The sequence below is a fragment of the Euprymna scolopes genome, chromosome 3 (genome assembly GCF_053919585.1).
Source record: "Euprymna scolopes isolate OS-2025 chromosome 3, ASM5391958v1, whole genome shotgun sequence".
Lineage (NCBI taxonomy): Eukaryota > Metazoa > Mollusca > Cephalopoda > Sepiida > Sepiolidae > Euprymna > Euprymna scolopes.
The window spans coordinates 1,928,150-1,945,329 of NC_136484.1; the positions used below are offsets into that span (position 1 = coordinate 1,928,150).

At 33.8% G+C, this 17,180-nt stretch overlaps 1 long non-coding RNA gene across 1 annotated transcript in view; it reads left to right on the top strand.

Annotated features, from left to right (window-relative positions):
- The window catches only part of LOC145252786 (uncharacterized), a 101,288-nt gene extending 92,966 nt beyond the window's left edge, over positions 1-8,322 (top strand). The window contains exon 2 of the long non-coding RNA XR_013863675.1: positions 8,251-8,322. This is a non-coding gene — a long non-coding RNA (uncharacterized LOC145252786). The remainder of the gene's footprint in view (positions 1-8,250) is intronic.
- Positions 8,323-17,180: the final 8,858 nt, after the last annotated feature.

A 17,180-nucleotide genomic window follows, 5' to 3' on the forward strand; every position in this document is an offset into this window, starting at 1 on the left:
CCGATCGACTTGAAAGAAATATCTGACTGGGGTTAGGGTTAGGGTTAGGGTTAGGGTTATCTGATTGGGGTATTAATCTCTTAACGGAATTTTGTATTTTCATCGATTTGGCTTTTTCTTTCTCATAACTTAAATTTCGTTACTTAACTAAATGTTCTTTTTTCTAAAATTGAAAAGAAAGATAATTCCTATCTTATTAGAAAAAAGTGATTTATAACCATAGTTAAAAGATACAGCATTAATGCGTATTATGATACAAAGATGGAGCTGAAGTAAGATTACTTGTTTATAAGGAGTTAAGAATGTCTATGCTGCAGACGGATAGTAACGTTCAATGCTGCCAATATTAAACTTCTTTCTTTTAATAACTACAAGAAAACTTCTTAATTGTTTATTGCCATAGCAGATACATTAACAGAAACTATTTCATTCAAACTAGTAAGCTTAAAATTCACAGCCAACATTAATTGGGAAAAATACATTGAGGTAATTGCCAGGCTGCTGCGAAGAAGGTGGGCTCTCTTAACCTTGCTAGAAGGTCCCTCACACCTGAGAGTATTCTGTACCTCTACAAATCCATTATTCTGCTATGCATGGAATATTGTTACCAAGTCTGGGTGGATGGATCTACCACGTGTCTCTCGCTCCTTAAAAACGATTCTACAACATGATATCCCCCGCACTAGTAAACAAACTCCAACCTTTGTCTAATCGCCCAAATGAGTAATCTTTGTGTCTATTTTACAAGTATTTTAATGGAATATGCTCTGATGAACACAAAAATCTTGTACCGCCATGACGTAGATACCTCCGACAAACCCGACAGGCAGCAAAATCCCACCTCTACACTGTAAAGATCCCTAGATGCCATAAAGCCTTCTACTCAAATGCCTTCTCCTCTCGAATTGCTAGATTTTGGAATTCCCTCTCATGTCCCTGACTGTACTGACAAGCAAAAGTTCATGTGTAATGTAAACAGATATCTCGCTACCCAACTCCCTACATAGTATCTCTGTAAATTTCATTCCAAATAGAAATTCCTTACGTCAAAGTGGCAGTGTGCATTGTTTGGAGTGAAAACCTCAGTAAAAAAAAAAAAAATTATCAAATCCGTGTGTAGTAAAAGATGAAAAAGTCGTCGAAGTTTTTTTTCTATTGAAAAGAAAATATAGATATAAATAGAATTAGTTTTATAATGATTCTGTTCTAATTGAATATTTTATGAGTAAAAGATAATTTAATTACAATAAAAATATAATTTGGTTAAAAGTAGGCAAAATGAGTATAGAAAGAAAATCTACATTTGGCAGACATATTGTGCCGATGGCACATACACAGATTGATATATCGATGTGATTTATTAAGGAGTGTGTAAAAATTCCACACACACACACACAAACACATACACACACAAAACAGTTGGAAATGATTTATATACCATACATTACGACCATGTAATCCCTACAGCCACCTACCTTGAAAATGCTGCTGTGAAACCTGACATAGTTATATGGAATAAATCAGAGAGAGTTGCAACCTTGATTGAAGTGAGTGTTCCTAATGATGGCGGTCTTAACAGAGCTGAAAGAGAGAAACAGACCAAATACCAAGGTCTCATGTATGATATGAAAAGAAACTGGAACCTAAAGGGGATATCGATCATACCAGTTATCATAGGTGCCACAGGACTTATGAAGAAGAACCTGAAGTCCTACCTAACTAATATTCCTGGTGAACCAAGTGCAAAAGAGATTCAGACAATTGCACTTAAGGGAACAGCGAGGATACTAAAAAGAGCACTCGGTTGGTTTCAATAAAAAAGCGGGGCAATGTTGGCAGCTGGTTTGGCTGCCCCATACCTGGCATTACAATCTTCAAAGGAAGAAGAAAAAAAAACAAAAAACAAAAACAAACAAAAACACACACACGCAAACGCATACACTAACACACACAAACGCACAAACACACACAGGGAAACACACACATACCCACATACACACACATGCATACACACGCACACATACACAAATACACACATACACACAAACACACACATACAAAACACATACACACACAAACCCACACATACACACACAAACACATACATACACAACACATACACATACAAACACACAAATACACACATATAAAACACATCCACACACAAACACACACATGCATACACATACACACACAAACACACACATACAAAACACATACACACACAATCACCAGACACAAATGTACATAAGGATAAAATTCTCTGTAAAAAGAGATATGCCATACACACATATTAATTGAATCATCACTGATGGGGACATTAACGTTCTTGAAAATGTATGTGTGTGTTTATATGCGTGTGTGTGCGTGTTTGTTTGTATGCGTGTATGTGTGTGTGTGCGCGCGCGTGTGTATGTGTGTATATATATGTGTGTGTGTGTATGTGTGTATGTGTGTGTGTGTGTGTGTGTGTGTGTAAAAAGGGAACAGAAATTCCAAATAGAGAAAAAATGTATAGTTACAAGTGTAGAGTCACCGACAATTGTTGTTTCTTATGTACTTGTTTATTGTTTGATATTTTCATTTTTATTTTTTCATTTTTTTTTCAATTATTGACGTAAGTTTAAATGTCCATAAAGCGTTCCGGAAAGTTTTGTACGTCCTCATTGGAATTTTTGTGGAACCAGATATGTTTCAAGAAGCCATATCACTTCGCGAGAAAGACATTAATTTTCGGAAAAATTTCTTTTCCCACACAAAATCTGAGGAAAACGTATAAAAAAGTCCGAAACAAGTTACGCATATTCAAACTTATATCAATAAATTGAAAAATAAATTGAAAAAAAAAAAAAGAAGAAACTGCAAACATCAAATAATAAACTATTGTTAGTGGCTCCACTTCTGGTTAATCCTTTTAATATAAAGTAAGTTATGTATATATGTTTTAATGTTATGCTTTAAGTTATGTATATATGTTTTAATGTTATGCTTTAAGTTATGTATATATGTTTTAATGTTATGTTTTAAGTTATGTATATATGTTTTAATGCTATGTTTTAAGTTATGTATATATGTGAATCTCACTTAAACCGATTAATCGACCATTATATATTTTGAAACACAAATTTAAGGATGAGTAATATGATAATGGTCGATTCATATAGTTTAATATTTCATTCTGTGAGAGGAATATATACATATTTTTTGGATATTAGGTTGAACAATAAATTTCATTTTATATTTTAATTTGCAGTCTTGATTCCTTTTATATATATATATATATATATATATATATATATACTTGTGTGTATATGTGTGTGTATGTATGTATGTATGTGTGTGTGTGTGTGTGTGTGTGTGTGTGTGTGTGTGTGTGTATAAAGCTGTCGCGCGGTAGAGGGTTAGGCTTCTAATCATGGGATCCCGTTTTCGAATCTCGCTAGATTCAACCATTCTGATGAGTCGTAGAAGACGGAACCCATGTCAGTAGATAATTATATTTTAAACAACACACACACACAGATATATATATATATATATATATATATATATATATATATATATATATATATATATATATATATATATATAGTACATTTTTAGTGGCTGTGCTGCAGTTGTACAAATACGGAAATCGACGCACTTTTCCGGTGGGTCATTTGGTATAAAAATAAAATGTCTGTGTGTGATTTGCAAATGTCGCTATAGGAACCGAATTGGATTCTCTTGATTGTCAGAAAGGCATCCACACCACGGAATTAATGAAGCGCGCATTTCCTGAACATATGTTTGCTAGCGTTCATAAGTTAATAACAATTGAATATTATTTGTCTCCGGCAAATACATTAGCGGATCATTGATGCGCGACTTTGCGAGATCAAACACGTGACTTGTGCGTGTGATTACTTGCGATTTGATAACTTGTTTTTTTTTTGCCATAAATAATGTGTATAGACGCGACACGATTCATTTACATAAAGAGAGCCTGTGTTGGAAACGTAGAGAAAACCTTTCGCTCACTCCTCCACTCGGCCTTCATTAATGCATCGGATTCGATGAGTAATCAATACATTTGTTGTATAGATCTGTGACAATAGGAAAGCATTCATCCTCGTTGTATTAAATACTACGCTATTGTTCCGAGAGGAAAAGTGGATGAATGGGTGGGCGGTTGCGTCCAAGTCCATCCCCGGCCATTGCATATCACGTTTTCACATCTCAATGTCCAGAACAGTTTGCTTTCAAAAGCTTCGAAAGGGCATATAAATGTCGGTAAATAATGCTTCTGGCTTATAAGTTATAGGTGCACATGTCTCTGTCTTGTAGAGGAATGAACAGTGGCATTTCCAACTAATTGTTTACTTCTTTGATTTCATGTTTAATCCTAATGATTTTGTCAATATGCATTTTTAAAAGAGTGTAAGTTTCTTATTATGTCATTTGCCAATTGAATCCCAAATTAATAAAAAAAAAAATCACTCTCTAATAACCACATGATTTGTCTGTGTGTAAATATTTTTAAAATTATTTTATAGAAAAAAAAACAGCAGAACAAATAAGCAAATCAACAAAAATACAAAATATCTTTTGCATAATATTTATGTACGCCATCTAATATCTTAGTAATAACATTTTTTTCTTTTTATGTCAGGTTGACAAGACAGTTCATACGGTTTTTACTTTTAAATTCAGACGAACATATCTCGGCGTAAAAAAATATTGATTGAAGTAAGCATGATTAGAATCAACACACTTTTGCCGATGCAAATCAAGTGTATTTATGCTACTAACGTATAAATCTTGCTTTCTGGTGGCGATGAAGTCAATGAATGTGTTTTTGATACCGCTTAGGTTTTTGAAGCATTTTACATGCGGAATGCTGTCGAGATGCTTAGAACAGTGGTAATCGGTAGGTGAAAGGTCTGGTGAGTGTGGTGGATGAGGCAGAGCTTCGCAACCGAATTCTTTCAGGCTCTTAATTTATCCTTGTCAATCATTACGCTCATCATCTTCAAGACTCTCGTCGCCGCCAGGAAATGTCTTAAACCAGTATTGCGCTGTGTGTTTTGTAGTGGTTTTCTGGGCCAAACCCTTGGTTGATATCGTGAGCTGTTTCAGCAGTTTTTCGGCCTCGCTTGAATTGATATAGAAAAATTGTGCGAATTTGCGTTTCTCTCTTGTATTCAGCGTTCTGAAATGAAGACATAATTGTTGTGTTATAACGATTGTAATTAAAACGATTGTAATTAAAACGATTAGATAAAGCAAAAAAAAAAAATAAATAAACAACAAAAAAACGCTCTTAAATTTGATATATAAATTAAAAGTGTTATAACGAAGACATTTAAAATACATTTTTTTACATGGGGGTCACCACTTATCAAGGCCCGAAGGCCACTCAGGGATAAAGGTTATTGCGTGTACAGTAATCAATGAGATAGTATTGTAGTAATCATTAGTATTGGGGGTTTTGATAGAGTGTCTTACTTAAGGGGGCGGTTTGTCAGGAGTTTGTTTATGTTGGACTTGTAGACGTCCAAGTTGTAGTCAGGTGGGAAACAGGCAAGCGGCAGAGAGTTCCACTGGAGTGCAGTTCTAAGAAAGAAGCTTTGCTCATTGGATCTACGTTTTGATTTAGGCACAGATAAAGAGTGGGGAAAATTATTGACATTAGTTTCAGCCAGACGGGTGTTTCTCGTGAAAGATTGGCGTGGGGGGACGAGGGATTGGAGCTCAGACGAGCACCTGCCATGTAAATAGCGATAAAACAAAGACAGGCTTGCAACGTCTCTTCTGTGGGAGAGAGGTTGCAGGGAAGAGAAAAGGACTTCCCCCACTAAACCACGAAGTCTATTTTGTACTCTGTCAAGGCAGAATAGGCTGTTTTTAGCAGCTCCTGCCCAGATGTGGCAGCAGTACTCCATCTTTGGATATACTTGGCTTTTATACTGATAGAGAATTGCATCAGTAGTGAGATATCTTCTGGAGCGGTAGAAGGATCCCACCATTTTCCCAGCGTCCCTGGCAACAGATTTGATGTACGTGTTCCATTTCAGATCAGGAGTAAATGTCAAACCCAGAAGCTTGTCAAAACATGGAGCCTCCCCAAGACGAGAGCCATTCATTTCAATTGATCCCAGATGTGGATCACAGCGTTGATGATGTTCAGATAGAATCATGATTTTGGATGAATTAAAAGTAACCAGTCACCTCTTCCCCCATTGTACCACGTGCTCAAGATCAGAGAAGAGAGAATTAGAGAGGACTTTGTCATTGACGGCCTTTGATGTGTTGCCATAGATGGTCGTGTCATCAGCATTTAAAATGAAAATTCAAAATACCGCAAGAAATTTCTTCTAAACCTCATATTATGTTTTGATTACATTAAACTACAACTAGCTATATTTTCCAGGCGTTGCCAGATTAAAATACATTGATTGGCGGAGGACTCAGTTAGATATTATTAAAGATACACCTAATATCTTTATTTCTTTCGGGTTTCTTGAAAGTGGATCACATGTTAAATTTATGAAAGCACACAATACATCAATTTACGTCTTTGAAATAATTCACACAGCTTTAATAAATTACTAACTTCCGTTTTTAAAAGCAGTAGGTGTAGGCTAATAATAATTGAACATAAATTAAATAATAAATTAAATTAAATATAAATTAAATTAAATATAAATTAAATAAAAAATAAATGAAATAAAAAATAAATTAAATAAAAAATAAATGAAATAAAAAATAAATTAAATAAATCAACTTTAAATAATATTTCTAAAATAACAATAAGACAATCTTATTACACCAAACAATTAATAACATGAAGGGAAGTTATCAAATTAGATTTTCTTTAATTTAATATGCAAATGACGTTATTTTTTATGTAGATTCTCTTTAAATAAATTTTTAATATAGAAATCATGCTGAAATGTTATTGTGTAAACGTCCGTTTTCAGTATGAAAATGAATTTGTGAAATGATGTCCTTTTGTACATAGTAATCAAATTTTGAGCAAACAAGCTGAGAGAAATACGACCTCAAGCAAGCACAGAGGCCTAGTGTTTTATAATTATTTAGATATAGTCTTCTCATATTTTTGTGCGTTTTTATTTCTAGAAAAAAACATTTATTTTCTAGAATTGATGGAACAAAACGAGGGCTAGCAACAGTGGGAATAATTGGATGTCTGCTTTTCTTACACTCTTATAGCACTGTTTAGCGTACTTAAAAACGATTTTATAATAATGTTTTTGGTTTTCAGTGATTTCAAACTAAATCTCACAAATAAATATTAACATAACATATAGAAGTGAAATTCACCTCACAACGCTCCTCTAAATTAAACTCACAGAGTTACTAAGCGCATAAAAAGTATCGTTTTTTATATTACGATTTTTTTTGTTACAAAATCTGTGCGGTACTGGAATTCCTTGTCTGACCTTATCAGTCTATTCGCGTTAATTTATTGTTCCGGGTGTCAGCAAGAATTTACCTTCCCAAGTAATTCTACAGAATCGTGCGTTATTGTTTTATGTGAATTACACCAGAAAAAGATCAGTGTTAAATTGTAATAATTACAAGAATTCAAAGACAACGAAACTGTTAGCAATCAAATAACCAGAAATTTATTTGCAAAAATTAACGTGATTGACATCAGTCATGATTGTCATAAATTCAAATTGTGGTGAAATGTGGATGAGGGTGAAAAGAGCAATGAAACAAAACATTATCCACGCGTGTATTGGAAAGACATGTACAGTATTGGAATTTTATTACACCTTAAAATACTAAGAAGCTAAGGACTGCTACCATATAGAAATCAATGGTAAACGGCTGTTGCATAAACTCAAATAAATAGGCAATTGTTATTATAAGAGGCAATAAGTACAGGGAATTTGGGGAAACTTTATATCCAAACACCAGTGAATGCGCCTTTTTAAAAATAATTTTGACGGGTTATTGCTACGAATTGTCGCAGCTAGGATGTAACGATGATTATTATATTAAAAACACGAATTGACAACCTTTATGTACTAAATTTGATTCCAGTTCGGTCTAGAAAAAAACTTTCATATCAGATGTTGGTACCATTCTCTTGATCCCGCATATATATACCTGATGTGTTTCTAGAAATAATTATATTTAGAAATATATGTGTGGGTAAACAGATGCCAAAAATATGTTTCATACGAACTGAATGAGTTGCTGCAATATTCTAATTTATTATTTTTTTTTTTGTTTCAGATATATCGAAAATGACGGTTTTATTTGAGAAGATGGATATCGAATTCGAAATAAAAATATTGCCAAAGTTTACGAATTTTATTCTAATTCTAGTTGATTATTGCAATACATTCCGACGTGATCGAAGAGAGCATCAAAATAGATTAAACAAACCAAATATATGTAGAACGTTTATTGTAACATCTGAACATTAGAGTTCGGTTTGATTTAGCTCATTAAACTAATAAAGATGAGCAAAGATTGAAGTTAAAATCCGATTCACTGGCACCGAGATAAAGTTTAATGGACGAAATATTCATTTAAAAGATTAGTATATTTAAACACGTGTCTGTGAGAAACTCTCTTTATCTGTTATCCAAACATTTGGTACTTTTAGTTGATTTATGACTAAGACTACGACAAGAGAATATTCTCTTCATTATTTTGACTCTCAGGTATATATCCGACCCATTTAGACACCATTAATCAATTGAGAACCACACCACTCCATCCAAAAACATATGTATTAACTGATATATACTCGAGAGTCAAAATAATGAAAAAAATATTCTCTTGTCATAGCCCTATTCATGACACTTTACTTTACAATAACATTTGATTTTGTATGTTAAACTGCGGTTTTAAAAATCACTTTATCAGTCTGTTACGTTTCACTTTTGAAATGCTATTTTGTTTGTCTGTTATGCTTAACTTTTAATTATTTTTGATATTCATTGTTGTTTTAAATAACAAACATATTAACCAGACTTTGAAATACGAATGATTATCTGCTAAAACCTTTTACGTTTAAGTTTTAAATATTTTGAATATCAATTCTTCTTTGTAGTGAAATAAGATGTTATATTAATTTGTAATTACAAAAAAAAGTGTCGAATTTCTGGAAGAAAGTTGCATTCAAATATAATAACAGGATTTCAATTTGTATTCTTCATACTAATTTTGTAATTTATTTGCCAGAAATTTTTAATTCTAGGTTCGTGAAAAAAGAAGAAATGAAATTATGTTTCTGAAATTTTAGAGATGAGGATTGATTATTTATACAATTTGGATTCATTTGACTGTTTTTTTACAACGTTTCGGTCGATGTAACCTCGGACTTTCCTCAGGCGTATTTTATCAAACTCGAGGATCCTTCTGTCGGACTCGGGAATCTGGACAGAATTTCAATCGGAAATCTTTATTTATTTACTTCACGGGTGTAGCATGCGTTCGTTCTATCAGCCATGACTGTATAAAAGTCAGAAGTTATTCACATTTATATTCTTAGAAGCTGATGGAACGAGAGCATACTAGTGCCGTGAAGTAAATAAAGAGTTCTGTTTAAAACCCCCTCTAGATTCCCGAGTTCGACAGAAATATTTCCGAGTCCGACAAGATACAGCTGAAGAAGGTCGGAGGTTACATCGACGGAAACGTTGTGAAAATGATACTCAAGATGGGAACAATAGTCTGAAGAATCCAAAGAATACGAAGAAACGAAATTGTACAATGAGAAAATTTGTCAAAGCAATAAATCGCACAATATTCAGTTGAAACATGGCAAGAAAATCATTAGCAAAACATTATTTAGTTTTAAAATCGGGAGAATATTTTTGTTACGTCATCTGTTAAAATTAAATTCCGCCTGAGATTCCCACGAAAGATTACGTCGTTCAGATTCTTGTAGAAGCCGAGGCTATTGCAAACAACATTGAACATTTATTTATATATTGCATTTTTTCTTTTTTATTGATTGTGCTTATGTTCGTAAAAAAATTATCGATAGTTTTGGGATTTTAATAAAATATCATTTCATTTCTGTCAATAGGGAACTCCATGTTTTTGTCATCAATGTAACATGACTTTTGTTCACACCTCTTATAACTGGAAACTCTAACGGACAGCGAATTAAATTAGAATCAGGTTTGTAAATTAATTTCAAAATGAATATTTACAGCAAAAACATAAAAAAAATCACCATAAATTAAAATAAAAAGTCAAATTTTGAAAACATGAGTTAACATATCTTTTGCAGCGTTGCCATGGTAAGCAGAATAATTCAATAGGATTCGTTTATGAAAACAATTTTTTGTATATGAAATTGGTGTAGAATTTCAAATAAATGTTGCCTAAAAAATACGAAGAAGAAGTTAAAATTTGTATTTTAATAGCTTTTTAAATTTATATAAGTGTTTTCAATAACTTATCAGAATGGATCGAAACGTAAGTGATCATCACGGGATTTTATCGATCACTTTTAAAATGGAACATATTTCAATCAAATACTAAATTATTGGACAAAATGAAAACGATAACTGCTTTTATTTATTCTACTTCTAGAGCGAAACTAGAAAATCATTTATCAGGATTTTTCAAGTTTAGAAAATGAATTACTGGGACGCTGTGATTGTTCTTTCAATTTATCGAAAAATATATAATATTAATTAGTGATATTACTGTAAGTGTCTGTATTTTTGAGATGAGGTGTTTTTATTGATTGAGATTGTCTGACTGACTTCCTCATCTTGTTTGTTAACGTCACACAACGGAGGGCAAAACGGCCATTACAGTTCGGAATTTTTTTACATGGGGTCTGATTGTTCGTATTGTTTTGATCGGACTATTGTTCTCATCTTGAATGCCATTTGTGCAACGTTTCAGTCTGTGTAACCTTTGACCCTCGTCAGGCATATTGGTCTTTATCTTGGAAAAAAAAACAGTAGAAAAGTTTCTGGCTCCGTAGATAGTTTTGTATTCTTTTTTTTTTTTTTTTACATAGGCATCACCACATTATCAAGGCCCAGAGGCCACTCAAGGGTAAGGGTTAAAGAGTGTACAGTAGAAATTGGACAATATAGTAATCATTAGTAATGAAAATTTGGTAAATTTGATAACTTATATGGAACGGCTCATCAAGAACTTATTTACTTTAGACTTGAAGACAACCATATTGTAGTCAGCCGGAAAGCAGGAAAACGGAAGACAATTCCACAGGCGTGCAGTTCTAAGAAAGAAGCTTTGTTCATGGAATCTACGTTTAGGTTTAGGCACAGATAAAGAGTGGGGGAAATTATTGATAGTGTTTACAGCTAGACGAGTGTTTCTTGTGAAAGTTTGGCGAGGGGAGACCATAGATTGAAGCTCAGTTGAACACTTTCCATGAAAATAACGATACATCAGAGACAAACTCGCAACATCTCTTCTGTGAGATAGAGGTTGCAAGGAGGAGAAAAGGACATCTCCTACGAGGCTACGAAGTCTATTTTGAACTCTATCAAGGCAGGACAAGTCCTTTCTAGCAGCTCCTGCCCAGATGTGGCAACAGTATTCCATCCTTGGACGTACCTGGCTCTTATATAGATAGAGAATAGCATCAGCAGTGAGATATCTACCGGATCGATAGAAAGATCCCACCATTTTTCCAGCGGCCTTGGCAACAGATTTGATATACGTGTTCCATTTAAGATCAGGAGTAATGGTCAAGCCCAGAAGCTTGTCAAAACTTGAGGCCTCCTGAAGACGAGAGCCATTCATTTCAATTGATGACAAATATGGATTAGAATGTTGATGATGTAAAGAGAGAAGCTTGGTTTTAGATGCATTAAAAGTAACCAGCCACTCCTTTCCCCATTGTACTACGTGCTCAAGATCAGAGGAGAGAGAATTGGAGAGAACTTGGTCGTTTACTGTCTTAGATGTGGTACCATAAATGGTAGTGTCGTCAGCATAAATGTCTACAAATGATGTAAGGATATTATTTGGAAGATCATTAATGTAGATCAGGAAAAGAGTTGGGCCCAGGATGGATCCCTGAGGGACACCGGCATTAATACTGTGAGCTTCTGATTTTTGCCCCTCAACTACTACTCTTATGAACCTATCAGAAAGAAATGATTTAATAATTGAGAAGACATTTCCAGCTATACCATAGCTAGCGATCTTATGAAGTAAACCTTTATGCCATACCCTATCAAAGGCTTTAGATATGTCAAGAGCAATTGCCCTAGAAAGATTGCCACCGTCGAGAGATTTGCTAATCCTATGCGATATAACTGTAAGGACATTTGCTGTAGATCTAGCAGAACGGAAACCATATTGAGTGTCACTAAGAAGGTTATTTTTGTTGAGATGGTTGATTACTTCTGTATTTAACACAGATTCTAGCAACTTACTCATGACGCACAGGAGACTTATTGGCCTGTACTGAGAGGGGGATGAGCGATCACCTGAATTCTTAAATACAGGGCATACTGATGAGATTTTCCAGGGAGATGGGAAACTATTCTCCTTAAGACAACGTTTAAACAGTTTTGTAAGTATGGGCGCTAGTTCAGGTTGAAGTTTTTTGAGTACTATAATTGGAATACCGTCAGGGCCAGTTGCTTTACTCGAATCAAGGTTTTTGATTAGCTTCGCAACATCACGTACAGATATACGTATATCACATAGCGTGTTTTCTGATACAGGAGGAAATATTGGGGGTTGGCGGCCTTGGTCGCAAAGGGTAGAATTAGCTGCAAAGTTCTTGACAAAGAGTTTGGCTTTGTCTGATGCTGACGAGATTACCTCAGGTCCATTGATAATAGTTGGGATGGAGCACACGCTTCTGTTCAGGATTCTGTTTGCTATTTGCCAAAACTGGTGGGAACCAAGCCGTTGCTCAGCTACTTTGGACTTAACAGATTGACCATACAACTCTCTTGCGTTCCTTATTACTTTCTTACAATGGTTGCTGGCAGTCCTGAAAACGGCTTTAGTTTCCATACATCTATTACGTTTGAAGCAGTGGAAAAAGTGATTTCTGTGCGCAATGGCAGCAGCACATTCTGGAGAGAACCATGGCTGGCTGTTAGGTTTTTGCTGAAACTTTTTAGAGGGTATGAAATGGTCAATACCTACAATTAGAGTTGGTTTTATGCGGTGGTTTTGTATGTGTGAAAAAAATTTGGTTGACAAGGAGAGGTTACTCTAATAAAGTTCTACAGGTGATTATCTCCCTTTTATCATTGAAAATTAAAAAGGGGGATGTACAAATTTTTGTTCTTTAAAAAATTAGATGTTCCTATATATATATATATATATATATATTTTTTTTTACATTTTCATTCCAAACAAGGCACATTGCCACTTTGATGTAGGGGCTATTATCAGGGACATAAGCTACAGGGGTACTATGCGGGGAGTTGGGCAGCAAGATGTCGGTTCACGTTACACTTGAACTTCTGCATGTCAGTACAGTTGGGGAAGCAGGAACCCGGAAGGGAATTCCAAAGTCTAGCATTTCTGGAGAAGAAACTACTGGAGTAGAAGGCTCTCTTACATCTAGAGATCTCTACTGTGAAGGTGTGGGATTGTACTGCTTGTCGGGTTCGTCGGGGGTATTTACGTCGAGGGAGTACAAGTGCTTGCAGTTCCTCTGAGCATTCACCGTTAAAATACTTGTAGAACAGGCAGAGGGATGCTACATTTCGTTGATGGGACAAAGGCTGAAGCTTGGATGATAGTTCAGGATATATTAGGCTGGTGACTCTCTTTTGAACCCTGTTTAGGAGCGAGAGACTAGTAACAGAGGCACCAGCTCAAATATGACAACAATACTCCATACATGGGCGAATTGTGGCCTTATAGATGTAGTATTTTTTTTTTCTTAGCATATGTGCTGCTTCTTTGATTCTCCATCTTGTATCACTGTTAATTGGCGATAGTCATTAATAGAGATCAGGTTAGTTGTTTCTTTAATAAGTTTCCATTGAAAAATCTTATATTTTGTCGACCATCACTTGAGAAAGAACAACTCAGAGCAAATAAAGATAGTTTGCATTTTTAAAGAATCATAAGTAGCGTTTTGCTTTTCTATTTAAAATTTTTCTAAAATTATTTAACATTTTTTTTAATAACAAAAGCAAAAATTACAAACAGAACTTATTTCTTTGTAAGCAAAATCGAATATTCAAAATATTTCCAAGTTAAGCGTAACAGACACTCGGCAATTTTATTTCATATGTAACATTTTGTCCACCATCGTTAAATAAATAACTAATAGATGATGCTATTTTCTCTTCCCTGCAACCTTTTTCCACAGAAGAGACGTTGCCAACTTGTGTTTGCTCTATAAATATTTTCTTGTTCACGTTTGAGCTCTAATATACTGTCCCACTTGCCAAACTTTCACCAAAATCACTAAACTACAACCACTATCAACAAATACCCTTCACCACTCTCTATCTGTGCTTTAATCTAAATTTAGGTTCAATGAACAAAACTTCTCTCCTAGAATTTATCGTCTGTGGAACATTGTTCCACTGGTTTGCTTTCCGTCCGATTACAAGATGGTAGCCTTCAAGTACAATGTAAACAAGTTCTCAAATAATCCATATTCTACCGAAGCTGCACCATTCACGATTACTACTCTACCAGCTTATATACATTAACTCTTACTCTTGAGAAGCCGTCGGGCTTTGATGAGTGGTGACTCCTTTATGTCAAAAAGAAAAGCACCGATACAAATAAAGTGTTTATATTCAATGAACAAAAATCTGCTACTATTTTGTAAGTGTTAATATAGAATGAACGTTTTAAATTATTTTATAACTAACGAATGAAAAGTAGGAGGGATATTTTCACATTTCTACCAGCCATTTAATCCCTTTCGAATGAAGGCTTCTTAGATTTTATTATATCCGATAATTGCGCACGGAATTATGTTTCGGTTGGCGCCAGTTCAGTTGAAAAGTTATTGCAAAGTTAATTTCAGTTTGATGCGCCGTTTCCAGCGCGGATAGAGGCGTTCATCAATTGATTAATGCGATTAAATCACAACGCGTTTCTTTCATAAGTTGTATTCCTGTCGGCCTGTTTTTATTTACAGCCGTAGATCCGTAGACGCACTTAAATCGACTACTTATGAGAAAGCGAAACGAATAGATTGAACTCCCGTCACGATGATGACGGCGGTCTTTCCTTTTCACGCCTCTTTTCATTTGCTGTAGTTATTCTAACAACAGCGTGTCGAGCTGGTCGAACAAGGCCGGAATTGGTCGGCACAGAAATAGCCAATTTTGATGCTTTTAGTAATGATGAAGTCTGTATTGCGTTCCAATTTGTGCTGTGCCTTTTCGGCACAAATCAATCGACCTTAATACAACTATTCGGCGATTATTAATATGTCATGTTCAGGCCAAGGAAAGTAATGAACGCATAACTGGATTTTCTATTTGACGGAGAAATAAAAGTGGATGCCAGAAAGTTCACATCGTCAATTTAGAAAGTTTCTTTAGTCGGAGTTTAATGGGAAATAAATAGAGTTAGATTCTAATTCCAACAAATAATTCCCGCCATATATATATATATATATATATATATATATATATATATATATATATATATATATATTCAATTTGTCTTTACATAAGCAGTAATTTGTTGCTACACAATCATGAGCATGTTTCGGTATTCTAGTTTTCAGTAGCTAGAGATCTCTTCAGGCAACAACGCTTATATTCAAAAGCGGAATTCTTAGATAAGGAATTCTTAGATTAAAAATTCTGCTTTTGAATATAAGCGTTGTTGTCTAAAGAGGTCTCTAGCTACTGAAAACTCGAAGACCGAAACATGCTCATGACTGTGTAGCAACAAATTACTGTTTATGCAAAGACGAATTGACAATGTAACTTTCTCTACTTCCGTATTGAGCACTCTTGTATTAACCTCGTTATATTTCACTGATTAGCCTACCTATGAAAAATCGCAACTTCAAATTATATATATATATATATATATATATATATATATATATACATACATATATATATATATATAGAGAGAGAGATAATAAAATTAAGTAAAATAATTAATAAGAATCTTGTAAAACCTTTTTTCGCAACCGCTGCTAATCTAAGCAAAATTATAATAGGTTCTAATAATGGTAAAATAAACAAAATAGTGGATAGTAATAGCATTTAATCAGGTGACCAAAATTTAGAGAAATGTAACTGTAGAATACCTAACAAATGTCCATTGGAGGGCAATTGCTTGATTTCTGAAATTGTATATAAATGTAAAGTCAAGACAGATAATAGTAAAAATAATATACGCAGAGGGAACTGAATATTTTCGAAAGAAAAATACCAAAACCATATTTCATCGTTTAAAATTAGACCTGACAAGAAACCAAATAGGAATAAGGATAATAATATAAATACATGTAGAACAAAAATAATTATTAAAAGTAAGAAGAGGAACACAACTGTATTAGGTGATTGGATTAGGGAAATACGTGAGAATAAAAAAGAATTTGAATTAAAATGGTAAATAGTAGATAAAGCTAGAAAATATAAACCGAGTTAATAAAGACATATAATTTATGTTTAGATGAAGCATACCATAAAAGAAGACATTTTAAACAAAAGTTAGATGCTATACAAAGCTGTCTTCATAGACATAAATTCATGTAATCACACCTAAAATGTGATTAAAATGAATTTACAAAATGAAAAAAATACTGAAAATGCTGAGGGTAAAATGTAAGTATAGTTAAAGAACATTAAATTTAATACTAAGATTTTAAAATAGTGGAATAAATAAACAAATTGTTAAATCAGCAACTCAAGCTATAGAAACTAAAATAATTATAACCTAAATAAGAGAAATACAAGTACTTTTAATTTTAATGATAGTTATGAGTAATAAAATACCACATGAGTAATGAAATACCACATGAGTAATAAAATACCACATGAGTAATAAAATACCACATGAGTAATAAAATACCACATGAGTAATAAAATACCACATAAGTAATAAAATACCACATAAGTAATAAAATACCACATGAGTAATAAAATACCACATGAGTAATAAAATACCACATAAGTAATAAAATACCACATAAGTAATAAAATACCACATGAGTAATAAAATACCACATGAGTAATAAAATAACACATGAGTAA